This window comes from Lissotriton helveticus, chromosome 11, assembly GCF_964261635.1.
Source record: "Lissotriton helveticus chromosome 11, aLisHel1.1, whole genome shotgun sequence".
NCBI lineage: Eukaryota > Metazoa > Chordata > Amphibia > Caudata > Salamandridae > Lissotriton > Lissotriton helveticus.
The window spans coordinates 255,156,627-255,171,715 of record NC_136072.1 but is presented as its reverse complement, the minus strand read 5'-3'; positions in this window follow the sequence as shown (position 1 = coordinate 255,171,715).

Below are 15,089 nucleotides of genomic sequence, written 5' to 3'. Positions count from 1 at the left end.
GGGTTAGCTCCTATTTACGCTGCTCTTGTAAATAGGGGGCAGCATAAATATCAATGGGTGTTGCGGTGGAACACCCACCACAACACCCACTGGAGCTTCTTTCACACTAAACACAGCGTGAAAGGGGGCCTATTCACCAGGCAGCATTGAACCACGTTAAGTGGCTTACCTCTGCCTTGTGAATAAGGTAAGGCCCCTATCGCCACCAAAACATCACTGAAAGTGACGTTATGGCGGCGATTGGGGCTTGTGAATATGCCCCTACGTTTTTAAGGTTTTCTTGTGTATTACTTACCAGACAAGAATCTCCAAGCTCATCTCTAGCAATGCATTTGTTATGGACACAATGTCAAAACTTGTAGTAGAAATGGGTACTCCCTGTATATCGGGGCACAGAATGTTGATTCTTGAATTTTTTTACAGATACTCGCTTGCAGGGGTGGGCTGATCAATATATGTGCCCTAACCACAAAACCTATGATGTATGGAAAATCAGCTGTTATATATAACTGCACATTGGTGGTATGCTGTATTGCAGGGGTGTTAAGCACGATTACGTAGGTGTAGATTTGAGGCAACACAACATCCAGGAAGTTACAAAATACCTGAGATGGGCACTCTGCGGCACCTCACCTGTTGTAGCTACAATGCCTTCATAATTTTCTAATGTGAGGACGTACAGTGAAATAGGCCCTGCACATGTTGTGATGCCATGACCTCTTGATTGTCTCTCCCGAGCACAGGATTCAGCTCACCCATTAGATCTTTGCTGTACCTCTCATACGTTTCCCCATTGGTGTACTCAAAGAGCTTTACTCTAAGTTTGAATATCGTCTCCCGCCCCCTTATTTTCTTTTGTGCTCCTTAAAATCTCATTATCCTTAGATGGTACTGTTGTGAATCTGTGTTTCTGGACAAGGCGGTGCACTATGGAGTATGCCTTTACCAGGAACTTATGGCACATTAACTCACCTTGGACTAGTGGTAATGCTCCCCAGAGCTCTTTAGGTGGTGAGGTCTTCCAGCCCGGTCAGGTCTCATGGGTGCTTGTGGAATCTATCAGTGGTGTCGACAGAAATACAGCCTAGTCGGGTGTGGTCTACTTCGACCTGCTGGCACATTGTGCCTCTGCTGCCATGTTTGATGTGCCTTGTTTGGGGGAATTGAGGGGCTAGTAAGGCAAAAGGGCCTTGGGTCCTGCCAGAGGCTGTTAAGGATCACGTGGCAGTCTTCTCTGCCAGGTCAACGTTTGGGGAGTCGTCTCCAATTCTTTTTGCCCATTCTAAGATGTTAGCGTTCTTCAACCAATCCTTCTGACTGACTCAATTTAAGATATCGAAACTGCATCCTAGGAATTGTCTTCTCTTCCTGTTCTTTCTATTTCATGCAACCAAACTATAAAAGGAGGGAAGAGCAAATCAAACTTGCACCACAACAGAGTTGAAGAGTTATTTTTCATCTGACATGTAACCTCCAGTTTGACATTTATGCCCCTTGCTTTTTTCTACTTTTTCAGTACCTTTGAAGACCTCCTCTAAAATCTTCTATGTCCAGTTCCATTCTTGGACATGCTATTTTACTCAATCAACTCTGTTTCCAGTAATGTCCTTGGCTGAAGCTTTTTTTTTTTTTTACAATTTTAGCTTTTTCCTCTGTTGACCATTTTTATGCACACATTTGTAATTTCCACATAAGAATGAGGCATAATTATGCATTGTAGCTTCTAAAGGGAGTCACCCTATTCTCCGACAAGCCAAAAGAAGATCATTGGAACTCGTTTTACATCCTGCTATTGACTGAAATGCAGGGGCCCGGTTTGGAAACAGATGTTGCTTTCTATGGCTCTTTTCATTTTACTTTCGATGTGGTTATCACCTGCTTCTGCTTGTTACGTCGCAAGCATCAATTGCTCTTTTGCAGCCAACATTGCATTTGTGATTCGCTATTTGGTAATCTCATACTTGCAAATTTGTGGTGTAAAATTAGCAAATTGCTAATGTCAGTTCACTGAGCAGGTTTTGCAACTCTTCACTTTTGAGGTTTGATCATAGTGTATTGGTTTTAGATTTGCAAAATACTTGGCATCTAGATTTTAGATTGCAATGAGGTGATGAAGTAATTTTGAACTCTTTGGGTAAAAAGTTATTATATTTGTGGCAGGGACAATACTGACATATTTGGTTGACCATCATTTGTAATGCAATGCTGATTTGATGAAATTGACTAAGTCTGGTAAAAACTTCTAATTGCCCAGCATCAATGTTTAGCCTTCTGCTTTATTTGATTAATTGTTCTTAAATACCTGTTGTTCGTTGCTTTCACTCGCACTTGCACTTTGATCTTGTGCTCTCACCCACACCGCGGTCCACAGCGGGGTTTCCTCGTTTGATGTAGAGGGTGCCGGCTTGTTAGCAACCTTGTGCTCTGGTTGGTGGGGGCTAGTGGGGGCAGAGCAGGACGGCCAATCAGCACAGCGCTAGCAGCCTACATAATTCATGTGCCTTCCTCCTTGCGCAGCGGACGCGTGCACCCATGAGACAGCTGATGAAATTGACTAACTGGCAGATGCATCAACGTTAAGGAATCGCTATTTAGGAATAGCAAAAGCCTATGCATGTACGAATCGCTATTAAAATAGCGATTCCTGGGGCGTGGTTTGGACGTCGCGGCAAGATGGCGGTCCCGACGTGAACTCCACGCATCGGCGGGGCTCTCCCTTACATTATTGCCATTTCTCCACCGCCTTTTCCTCAACCTGTGCTGGCATCCGCTGTCGGAACATGCGGTGAGCTTAAGGAGGGCTTTTGCGTCGCTCGTTTATTGCTGGAGCGATAATTATCATTCACAACGCATTCTCCTCACAACGGGTGCGGGCGGCCGCCATTTTCGGCCGTCTCGTTATGAAGTAAGTCCCGTTGCCGATTATGTCTCCTTCCCAGCGGTAGCACTACATTTTGCTGTGCTTTGCCTCGTCCTCATGTAGCTGCTTTTTCTTGAGGCTTCTTTATTTATTTATTTTTTTGTGACATGACTTTACTGTGAGGTGCAATTTCCCGCTATTTCATTTGCGGGTCCCTATTTTTTCGCGCCTTTTCTCCTGCCCGCCTCCTGTGTGTTTCTGAAGTCTCCCAGGTTATTGAGGACTACTCTTTAATGTTTCTTTTTTCCTCCTGGATCGCGCGCTTTGCCCTATATTTGCATTGCGCTTCTTGTCATGCTGGATTCTCCCTTCCTTGGCCAGAGTCTATAGGATAATGCTGTTTTCAACGTTTTATGCAGCATTTATTCCTGTTTCTCTTTCTACTACCACCTCCTTCATTGATATAGTGTGCGAACACTTTCTCTAGCAGCTGAGCATATGTTTCAATCTCCTTCGGCTGTGCAATCTTTCTGTACTACTACTTTTTGAGTACTTTTTGTACTAGTGTGCCCATTCATCCTCCTTTGGCATACTTCATACTCCTATCTACTATGGCTACTGATTTGCATTCCGCTCGCTCCTCTACTACTGGCACCAAACCTAAAAGACTGAAAAATGATCCTCCATCTCCGATCCACGCTTCTTCCAATCCAGTCTTAGACTCCATTTTGGACGAAGTGCGTGGCCTTCAACCCTTTATGGCTTCAACCAATGAGAGATTGAAGCAAATGGAAGAGAGATGGGTTACTATGGAAGGCAGGGTGCTTGTTTATTTATTTATTTATTTAAGGTTTTTGTAGAGCGCGTAGTAACCCGTGAGTATCCCAGTGCTGTGCCTAGTAAGTCAAGAGGAGACGGAGTTCAGGGATGTGCAGAGAAGTTTAGGGGAAGAGAAGGGTTTTCAATGATTTTCTGAAATGGAGGAGGCTGCGTTCTGTTCTCAATTTCAGAGGTAGCGAGTTCCAGTGCTTCGCTGTGTTCACCGAAAAGTGACGTCCTCCTGCACGGGCTTTTTTCACTCTGGGTACTACGATGAGGTTCTCGTGGTCAGATCGGAGTGCTCTGGTAGGTCTATAGGGGGTGATACAACTTTTAAGGATGGGAGGGCCTTCATTATGGAATAATTTGTGTGCCAGGCAGAGGGCCTTGAATATCACTCTGTCTCTGACAGGTAGCCAGTGGAGTTTCCTCAAGGCAGGTTTTGCTGAAGTTCTGGCCGGGGTGTCCGTGAGCAGCCGGGCAGCGGCATTCTGGATTTTCTGCAGGGTGTGAAAAGTGGCTTCCGGGGCTCCCAGGTAAATAGCGTTACTGTAGTCCAGCCTGGACAAAATGAGGCCTTGGATCAGAAGCTTGCGGGAGCTGGAAGGAAGCAGGGGGAGCACTTTCCTACATGACCTAAGAAGGCCGAAACAGATGCCAGCCGTTTTCTTTGCCTGCGTTCTAAAGGTAAGGTCTTTTTCTAACCATATTCCCAGGCTCTTGACCTCCGTCTTGGGGGTCGGGGGTTCACCCAGACAGGCAGGCCAGATGTTGGGAGGCAGGGAGAGCCCTTTTTGTCCTAGGAGCAGAATTTCGGTTTTTGACCCATTAAGTTTGAGTGCTGAGTCGTTCATCCATTGGTGTATTTTGGAGAGACACCCATGCAAGTTGGAGGGTTCTTGCTTGGGGTGAGAAAGAGTTACCACCAGCTGGGTATCATCAGTATAACTGATGATCGTCACCTCCTCCAGTGGGGCCATGTACACGTTAAATAACGTGGGGCTCAGTGACGAGCCCTGAGGCACTCCACACCGGAGGGGGATAGCAGAGGAGCGGCTGTCGTTCTCCCAGACTTGGAAGGAACGTTGGCAGAGAAATGATGAAAGCCATTTCAGAGCCTCGCCCTTCACTCCGATGTTTGGCTGATAGAGTCGAAAGCCGCGCTGAGATCCAGGAGGATCACTGCCACTGATCCTCCTGTGTCTAGAATGTCTCTGGCCTTCTCTACTGCCGCCAGGAGGGCGGTGTCCGTGCCTTGACCTGGACGGAAGCCCGTTTGGGAACTCTTGAGCAGATAGTTAGATTCTAAGAAAAAAGACAGTTTTTTGTTCACTAGTCTCTCAGTGACCTTGCCAATCCATGGGAGGAGAGAAATGGGTCTATAGTTTGCTAGGTCCTCGGGGTCTAAAGAGGGTTTTTTGAGTAATCCTTTTACGACCGCCGCTATCCAGCTCGGAGGGACTTCACCTTGGGATAAGGAGTTGTTGATGAGAGCGGTAAGCGGGGGCACTATGGTGTGGGTGACTTTTTTGAGAAACCGTATGGGGACAGGGTCACTGGGAGAGCCACTCTTGATTGAGGCAAATGTGGCAGCTACCTCCTCCGTGGTAACTGGGCCGAAGGAGACAAGGTGCGGAGCAGGTGGTTTCGGGGAGGAATTCAGCTGAAGAGGAGAGTTACCTTTATTACCTTCAATGAAATCAACTTCTGTCGAGGGTAGAGAGGCGAGAATTTTTTTGATTTTTTCATCAAAGAAGGTTGCTAGTTTGTTACATTTGTCCTCCGCTGCCTTGAAGTCCAGGTATTTCACTGGAGGGTCGGGGACATGAAGGAGTTCTTTCAGGATGAGGAAGGTTTCCCTAGCAGAGCATGAGGAACTTTTTATTTTTTCCTCATAGAATGCACTTTTGTAATTCCGGTGTGCTAGTTTGTATGCTCTTAAGGATGTCCGGAATGCGTCTTTTTTGTTAGCGGACTTGTCCTTCCTCCAAATGCGTTCCGACCTTTTGCATTCCTTCCGTAGAGCGTTCAGTTCAGGGGTGTACCATGGGGCAGGATTGATCCTCTTGGCATGTTTGAGGGTGCTGGTTCGGGGTATGAGGCTGTCTAAAGATTGGATAAGCCAGTCATTGAATTCTATATCCGCCGTTTTAGGATTCAGGGAGGGAAGGGGGGTGGATTCCCTTAGCTTAGCTGCCCAGTCTTCCGGTACAAGCTTGTGCCAGCGTCTAACGAGGGTCCTAGCTTTAGGTGGTTGAATAAGAGTAATTTTGAGATGCCAATCCATGGGGATCAAGGAGTGGTCTGTCCATGGAAAAGGAAGGGGCGACCGGGTTTTAAAATTTCGAATATTCGTAAAAATGGGGTCCAAAAGCTGGCCTTTTTCGTGGGTGGCTTGTGAGTTCATAAGATGTAGGTCAACCGAAGAGAGGTCCGTTAGTAAATCAGCTGCAGGGTTATCAGTGGGATCAAGGAAATGGAGATTAAAATCCCCTAGAAGAAGGAAATTAGATGCTGTGGTTGCTTTCAGGGTGACATAGTCCATGAGTGTGCTGGGGAACTCACCGAGTGGGCCAGGTGGCCGGTAGACTAAGAGTCCGGAGAGAGAGCTTGAATTGGAACAGCGTGTTAGTAATGTCCAGGATGCATCTACTAAAATTCCAATGCTTGAGCAGGAAATTCAAAGACTGAAACTACATACTGAGGACCTTGAAAATAGAAATCGTAGAAATAACCTACGCCTTTACGGTCTGCCGGAGAACGTTGAGGGGCCTAATCGGTTGTGTTTCTTCAAAAATTTCTACCGGAACTCCTGGGTCTCTCACCATCATCTTCTCCTCTTAACATTCAAAGGGCTCACCGGTTGGGTCGCACTGCTACTAATTCAGCTAGACCTAGAGGCATCATTATGTTATTCCTGGAATTCACCGAACTAATGACTGTTCTAAAGGCTGCGAAACTTAAACGCCATCTTATCTGGTCGGGACACAACATATACATCTCACAGGATGTTTCCAATGCAACGAATGCTCGCCGTAAGGAGTTCCTGAGCTACGTCCTCAGCTGAGACATCTCAATCTTCAGTATGGCATCCTCCATCCTTGCCTTTGCAAGGTCACTCATGATGGTCGCTCACGCACCTTTGATGATCCTGTGAAACTAAAGTTGTTCTTACAAAGTTTTCCATCCACAGGAATGGATACTAGTGTCTAGGAGGTTTCTCTCCGTTTCTTGCTTCGCTCTCTCCTTTTCTTTGTAAATTTCATATAATTTTTCTGCTTTCACATTTCTCTTTCACTTTGTTTTCAAGCTTGCTGCCTTCCTTCTTCTATCATCTTTAAGTTGTTTTTTTCCTACCCGGGTTACTCTTTTCTTCTTTTTCCATGTATTCCTACATCTAGCTCTCTTTCTCTCTGCTAATGGGACCTGCCTTGCCGTCCGTCAACATGCTCCATCCTCAATGTATTCTCGTTCTCTTACAGATCTGGCATCTTTGCCCTGATCTGTTTCTTCCCCTTTCCTCTCCTGCTGTCTCTTTACCTCATACTATTCTTTCTTTCTCTGCTTTTTCCTTCCTTTTCTCTTTTTGGTCAATATGTTCTTTTATTTTTTCCATCTTCATATTGTTGTTTGTATCGGAGTTTGCTTGTCTTGCCCATGATGTCTTTTCTGCTGATTTGCCCTTTTGTAATATTTTTCCTTGCTGTGTTTTCCTTTGTAGTATCCCTCCTGAAGTGCCCTTCCTTCACGTGTTTCTCATGACTTCAACCCTTCATTATGTGTAATCTTGTCTCGTGGAATGTTCATGGTCTTGGAAACCCTGTCAAATGTCAAAAGGTATTGTCACATTTATCTAAACTTCATTCTCAAATTGCGTTTCTCCAAGAGACTCATTGTTCTGATGTGGAGTCGTTAAAGTTAAAGCGAAATTGGGTTGGTCAAGTTGTTTTTTTCCCCTTCTGTTAGCAAAAAAGGTGGTGTTGCTATTCTATTTCACAAAGCTTTGCCAGTTCAAATTGTATCTACTGAACATGATGCTGACGGACGATGGGTAATGGCCAAGATTGAAGTCCAGAACTAATTGTTAGTTCTACTGAATATTTATGGCCCTGTTCGCCCAGACCCCCAATTTTGGTCGGAGATTAAAATCCTTTTATCCTCTATTGATTGCCCTAACATTGTCGTAGCTGGTGATTTTAACCAATGGTTGGATCCTTTCTCTGATAGATTATCTAAGTGTAAATTTCAACCTGACAAAACACAGAAATCATTTCAATCGGCCATTGCCTCTTGTCCATTTTACGATGTATGGAAAACGTGCAACCCTGACTCTTTTGAATATCCTTTTTTTTCTAATTTGCATCATACTAGATCCAGAATTGATTACATTCTAGTTAGTAAATCTCTACTCCCAACCATTCAGAAATCGGAAATTGGGTCTATTTTTTTGTCTGATCACGCCCCTGTTTATGCCACATTTGATTTCTCCCTAACTTCCTCGAAATTTAGTCGATGGAAATTTAATACTTTCCTGCTATCTGACCCAGTTTTTATCAAAAATTTCACTTCCTTCATTAATGATTTTTTTCATTTTAATGTCCACGCGGATACCTCTATACCTAATACTTGGGATGCCTTTAAGGCTGCTTTGCATGCTTTTGTTATATCTTTTGTATCTAAGAAGAAAAACCTGCCAAAGCTACTTATGAGGCTCAATTGCAACATATCAAACGACTTGAACACACTTACTTCACCTCTAAAGATCCCACTGCCCTTCAGGAATTAATTGCAGCAAAAATGGCACTTAATAAATTAGCAACTGTTGAGGCCTGTAATGTTCTACTTAAAATCAAATCTAAATACCATGGTGGTCGGGACAAGGCGGGCAAGATGTTGGCTAATTATTTGAAGATTAAGTCTGAACGTAAAACCATTGGTCACATTTTTGATGAATCCACCAACAAATTAGTGTCATCTGATGAAGATATTGCTGATGTCTTTCACAATTATTATCGGTCTCTTTATTCTGATGACACTGTTCCGTCTACTCAAAACCTCGATTCTTTTTTCTCAGGTCTCCCAACCCCTCCTACCCTTCCTGCTGAATTTGCTAATCTAGAAAAAGAAATTACCCTCCAAGAAGTAATTACTGCCATTCATGCCTTGAAAAAATCTAAAGCACCTTGTCCTGATGGCCTCCCCGTCGAATTTTATTCTGCTTTTCACTCGATTTTTGCCCCTAAACTTCAACAACTTTTTAACTCTTTCATTGCTTAGGCCAAAGCTTCAGGATCCTTTATGGATGCACTAATTATTATTATTCCCAAACCGGATAAGGACCACTCCTACTGCAAACACTTCCGCCCTATCTCTTTAATTAATTACGATTGTAAAAATTTTGCCAAGATCCTCGCTGCTCGTCTTGACACCATTATTCCCCTTTTGGTTAAAACTGATCAGGTTGGCTTTGTGAAGGGCAGGCTAGCGTCTGATAATGCACGTATGTTTGCTAATATTATTTCCCTTAGTAAAAAATGTAAAGTCCCCCTTGCTGCTCTTTCTCTGGATGCAGAAAAGGCATTCGATTGAATTAATTGGCAATTTATGTTTCGTACTCTCCAATGGTTTGGTTTTGGTCCCTCATTTATCTCCTTTGTTAAATTATTATATTCCTGCCCTCGTGCTAGTATCTTTATTAATAATCAATTTTCTAAATATTTTTCTCTATCCCGGGGTACAAGGCAAGGATGCCCCCTCTCTCCTTTATTATTTATTTTATGCCTTGAGCCCTTTTTAGAACGTATTTGTAATAATCCCATGATTACAGGTTTTAAATTTTCCTCTGTCGAAACTAAAATTTCTGCTTATGCGGATGATATCTTAGTGTATATGTCCAAACCTGTTGACTCATTACCACATTTTATGGATGAAGTTCGACTCTACTCCTCCATCTCTGGCTATAAACTTAATTTATCTAAAACTGAAGTTCTACCCTTAAACTCTGTTTGCTCCCAATTTATGTTCTCTGATACTGATTTTACCTGGTGTCCGTCCAAAATTAAATACTTGGGTATATGGTTCTCCTCCAACCTAACTGACACCCTCAAATTTACTTTTAACAATTTGATTACGAAACTCCAGTCCCTTCTCCTTAAATGGTCCCCACTTTATCTTTCTTGGTGGGGCAGACTAGACACTATTAAAATTATGATTACTCCCCATGTGTTGTATACTGTATCCATGCTGCCTTTTAAAATCCCCAATATATATTTTTCCCGAATAAACTCTATTTGTACTAAATTCCTTTGGAATAATAAACATCCTCGTATTGCTCTGCTTAAACTCACTCGTCCTAAAGCTGAGGGGGTGTTAGATTTCCTAATTTTAAAACTTATCATTCAGCTTTTCTCATCAAACAATCGTTTTTATTAGCTTATGATTTTTTAACCATGCCGATCCCCAAATGGGTTCTCTTTGAACGCTCACTCTTAAAGGATTTTCCTTTTAAACATGTTGCCTTTATGTCCAATTGCTCCTTTTTATCCCAACTTCCCATTTTAAAATATTCAAAGACTCTTATTTCAACTACATTCTCTAAAGATGTAACTCCCTTGCAGTGTTTTTTATCTTCCATTATTTGGTACAATAAATTTCTTACATACAAAGGTAAATCGTTCTATTAGAAATACTGGAAGGAAAAGGGTGTCTCTTTTGTTTATCAATTTCTTAATAATTTCACTATTGTTCCCTTCCAAGACTTGCAACTCCGTTATCAATTACCTGTCACTCTTTTTAATAAATATAATATTATCTCTACAGCTATCCAATCTCATCTAGCTACATTTTCACTCCCAACTGACTTTCCCTCCATTACACCTTCAACTGCGTTATATCCTTTATTTTCTACACACAAACCTAAGGCTGCTCCTGTTTATTCCATATTGATGTCAAATGTTCAATTGCGTTCCAAATCCAATGTTGAAGTTAATTGGGAAACTGATCTATCTATTACGTTTCCTATTATTTTGTGGGATAAACTTTGGTCTAAGTTATTTAAAGTTTCTGAAGCGGCACGTATAACTCAATCTTTATATTTTGTATATCATAGAACGATTGTTACTCCTGTTAGAATTTGCAAATTTGCCCCTCATTCCTCTTCCCTATGTTGGTCTTGTTCTAAAGCTACAGGAACGTTACTACATTTATTGTATGAATGTACTGCTGTTTCTTCCTTTTGGAATTCCGTTTGGAGGATTTGCATGTCAATCTTCAAGTTTAATACTGCTATATCTTTTGTACATGTTTTTTTAGGTTATTTAGCGTCTGACATAGATATAGCTACTACTGACTCTAAGCTGTTTGACCTTTTTATTGCTCTAGCTTGTAAGGTTATCCTATCATCATGGAAAGATAATTCTAAATTATCATTATCTATGTGGTGGAACTTTATTTGTGATGAGCATAGGATTGCTACTGTTTCATCCTTCTCCATCCCCCAAAAAATAAAATCTGATCTTTTATGGCTTCCTTTTACTTCTTATCTTTCCTCTTCTGCTTCCGCTAGATGAGTTCTTTTCTTTTTCTTTTCTTTTTCACTCTTTCTTCTTCCTCTCTTCTTTTCTTTCTTCTTTTCTTTCTCCATCTCTTCTGTCTCCTCCTCCCCTTCCCATCCCCTGCCCATCCCTTTTAGATTTACTTGATAGTATGATCTTTTGTCAGAAGTGTTTTCTTCTTATTCTCTTATTTATGATAATAATATGTTCACTTTTGGCATGTATTCTGTTTTATGCAAAAATTCTCAATAAAAACTTTCTTAAACATAAAAAAAATAGCGATTCCTAAACATTCCTTAATTACTACTCGCAAATTGCTAGTCGCAATTAAGGAATGCTGTACCAATTCATTCAGGAATGAATTGGAGATTGCATGAGCATGAGCTAGTCGCAAAATGCTCATGCAATTTCAAGGGTGCAAGGGTGTCAAAATGACACCCTGTTGCACCCCTGAAATTGATCTCTGCACATATGTTGCACACACACATGCCCTAAGGGCATGTGTGTGCGCAACATGAAACTTTGAAAAATGCACAAAAGTGCTTTTTTCAAACTTTTAGCAAATTACCATGAATTTGCTACTCCTATTAGCGAATTCGCTATTTTTTTACTTTCATGCATTGCATTTAAGGAATCTCAATTTGGGATTCCTTAAATGCAATCGCAATTTAAGGAATCTCAATTTAGAGATTCCTTAAGTTGCGATTTTTGCATTTGGTATGATGCATCCCAAATGCAAAAATACCGGGAGCAAAGGGGCAGATTCTGCGAATCAGTCCGGTAAAAACTTCTTATCGCCCAGCATCAATTTTTAGCCTTCTGCTTTATTTGATTAATTGTTTTTAAATACCTGTTGTTGGTTGATTTCACTCGTACTTGCACTTTGAACTTGTGCTCTCGCCCACACCTCGGTCCACCGCGGGGTTTTCCCCTTTGATGTGAAGGGTGTCGGCTTGTTAGCAACCTTGTGCTCTGGTTGGTGGGGGCTAGTGGGGGGTGGAGCAGGACGGCCAATCAGCCCAGCACTTGCAGTCTACATAATTCACATGCCTTCCAGCTCGCGCAGTGGACGCACCGCTGGCGCGCTGAAGGGAAGTCCGTCTGCGCCCATTTCACGCCTGACTGGGACCAGGGGCCACGATCCCTGGCCCAATTAGGGCTCCTAGGCTTGTGTATTCCACTAGCCAACTAATGGCTTACGAAAATCTACCGCTCGCCGATTGTACCCTGTTACATCTTGAAAACGGGGGGAAAAAATGTGTATGCTGCGGCTTTCCCTTTGATACAACCTTGGGCCGTAACCCTACTTTAACGAGAAACAAACACAAAACTCCTTCCCGAATCCACACCACTTTTACAGGCAAGGAATTCTCCGGCCTTAGCACGAACTGCGGCTCTCTCACGAAGCATAAAGAGGAAGTTTTTGATATTTTGGTCAATGAACAGCCAGATGCCGTATTTCTTATGGAGACATGGCTGCATGAGACCTCTGGCCCCATTACATTGCGGCTGCCTCATCGCCTAATCATGCTATAGTGAGGTAAGATAGGGGCCCCAAATTAGGTGGGGGTATTGCCATTATTTCTTAAAAAATACTAGCAATGTAAATTTGGGAATTGTGAGGCAACATTATTCAAGCTGGCCCTAACTTCGAAATTTACCTTTTCCGGTATATTGGTGTACCGCCCTCCCGGACTATCCGGTCCTTGGTCCTCATATTTCCCTAGTCTGCTCATCCCTTTGCTTATGAATACTGCCATTTTTTCTCTTCTGAGTGACCTCAACCTACATTTGGAGAACTCGACATGCAATATCAGCACTTCCCTCATTTCTGATTTAGCAGCCACAAACATTAATTTACACAATTCGGGCCCCACACATGTAGCGGGCCACATACTGGATCCTATTTTTTCAAGCTTAACGAGTATTCATTGCTCTCCAGCACTCCCTTTATGCTGGTCTGATCACTTTATCACTGAGTTCCGTCTGGTATCTCCAGAAAACTCTGAGCCTGTTATCCCCTATCTCAAAAAATGTACACGAAACTGGAAAAAATTAGATATGCATGCTTTAAATAATATCCTGTCCTCCAACATGCCCAACATGCCCATTTCCAAACAAATGTTGGATAATTTCTCTAACACCGTACAAAACAGGTTTCTTAATGCCATTGACTCCTGTCTCCCTCTTTCCCAGAAAAGGCTAAATAATCATCATCCGCCAGCACCCTGGTTCACTGAAAAGCTGAAAATAGAGAAAGCCAAATGTAAGGGGCTGGAAAGAAGGTGGAGAAACAACTATGCCTCCCACTCTAAAACTGCTTACAAAAAGGCCAAAAAAGAATATCACAATCTTTGTAGGTCAGCACCCGCGGAGCATGTGTCAACAACCGTCTTTGGTGCTCTGAACTGCTTCAAAATATTATTTAGCATTGTTAGGGAACTCGCTGGCTCCAAAACCCAATCTGGTGCCCCCTTACTTAATAATCGGCAATGTGAGGATCCGGCTGCTTTTTTTCTCCTGAAAGTGGAAAAAATATATTCAGAAATAGTTGACTTGCAAAATGATAGCCCCCTTCCACAGCAGCCCATGAACTCACTCCAACTCGAATTGACATTGCCCTCAGCTACAAAATACTCACCCGACCAGGACAGAGTGCTTCATGCACGTCTAATAAACTCGATACATGGCCCCTAAATAACACAACTTCCTTTAAAGGTCTTCTTGACAGCATCAAATCAGGATCGCCTAGGGGCCCTCTTCCTTTCTCCGTGCTCAAGCAGCTTGAGCCGCCATCTCTGCTTGTAATTATGATTTTTTTAAAGCCACAGTTCCATCAGAGTGGAACCATGCTATGGTGCTCCCCTTTTGAAGAAGGCCAATGAGGATCCCAACTTGCCCTCCAACTATCGGCCCATCTCTTTGCTGCCGGCTTTCTCAAACATTTTAGAGAAACACATTCACGCTCAGCTTTCCAACTTTGTAGAATCACAAAAGTTCCTTCACCGCATCCCAATCGGGCCTCAGAGCTGGTTTCTCCACAGAAACAACTCTACTTGGGGTAACGGAAAGACTGCAGCTTCACTTGGATGCTGGAGACATGGTGGCCCTTATTCTGTTGGACTTACGCGCAGCATTCGACACGGAGTCTCACACTGTGTTAGAAAAAACAGTAGGATTATTAGGTATCTGCGGCCCAGCCCTAAATTGGCTCATTTCATTTCTTGCCCACCGCACATTTCAAGTCTTCTCCCCAACAGCCTGCTCTGATACCCATTCTTCGCCTTATGGGGTACCTCAGGGCTCCATCCGTAGCCCTTTATTATTCAATCTTTACGTTAGACTTTTGACTGATGTCGCTGAAAATGCCGGGCTGTTCCTGTTCTCTTACACTGACGACTCCCAGATTATCTTTTCTCTTTCTATATAGAATACGGCTGAGTCTTCCCCCTTCCAGCTGGGCTTCCGGAAAATAGCATCTTGGATGAAGGCTAATTACCTTAAGCTCAACAGAGAGAAGACTGAGGTCTTGATATTGGGAAAAAACATAGGGGCATATTATCAAGAAACAGCGTTAACTTTATTGCCGCTTTAGAGGCCGAAAACGGCCGCTAAAGCGGAGAAAATGGGCTTGATAATATGCCCTTGTGAATTCCCATAGAAGCCCATGTTCTGGTGTGAACATGGGCTTCTATGGGAATTCTCTATGGCGTATTATCAAGCCCATTATCGCTGTTTTAGCTGCAGTTTTCTGCCGCTAAAACCGCGATAATGTTAATGCCGTGCTTGATAATATGCCCCATAGATCTCTGGGGCTCACAACATTGGCTTAGCGGGATGGGTGTACTTCCCCAACC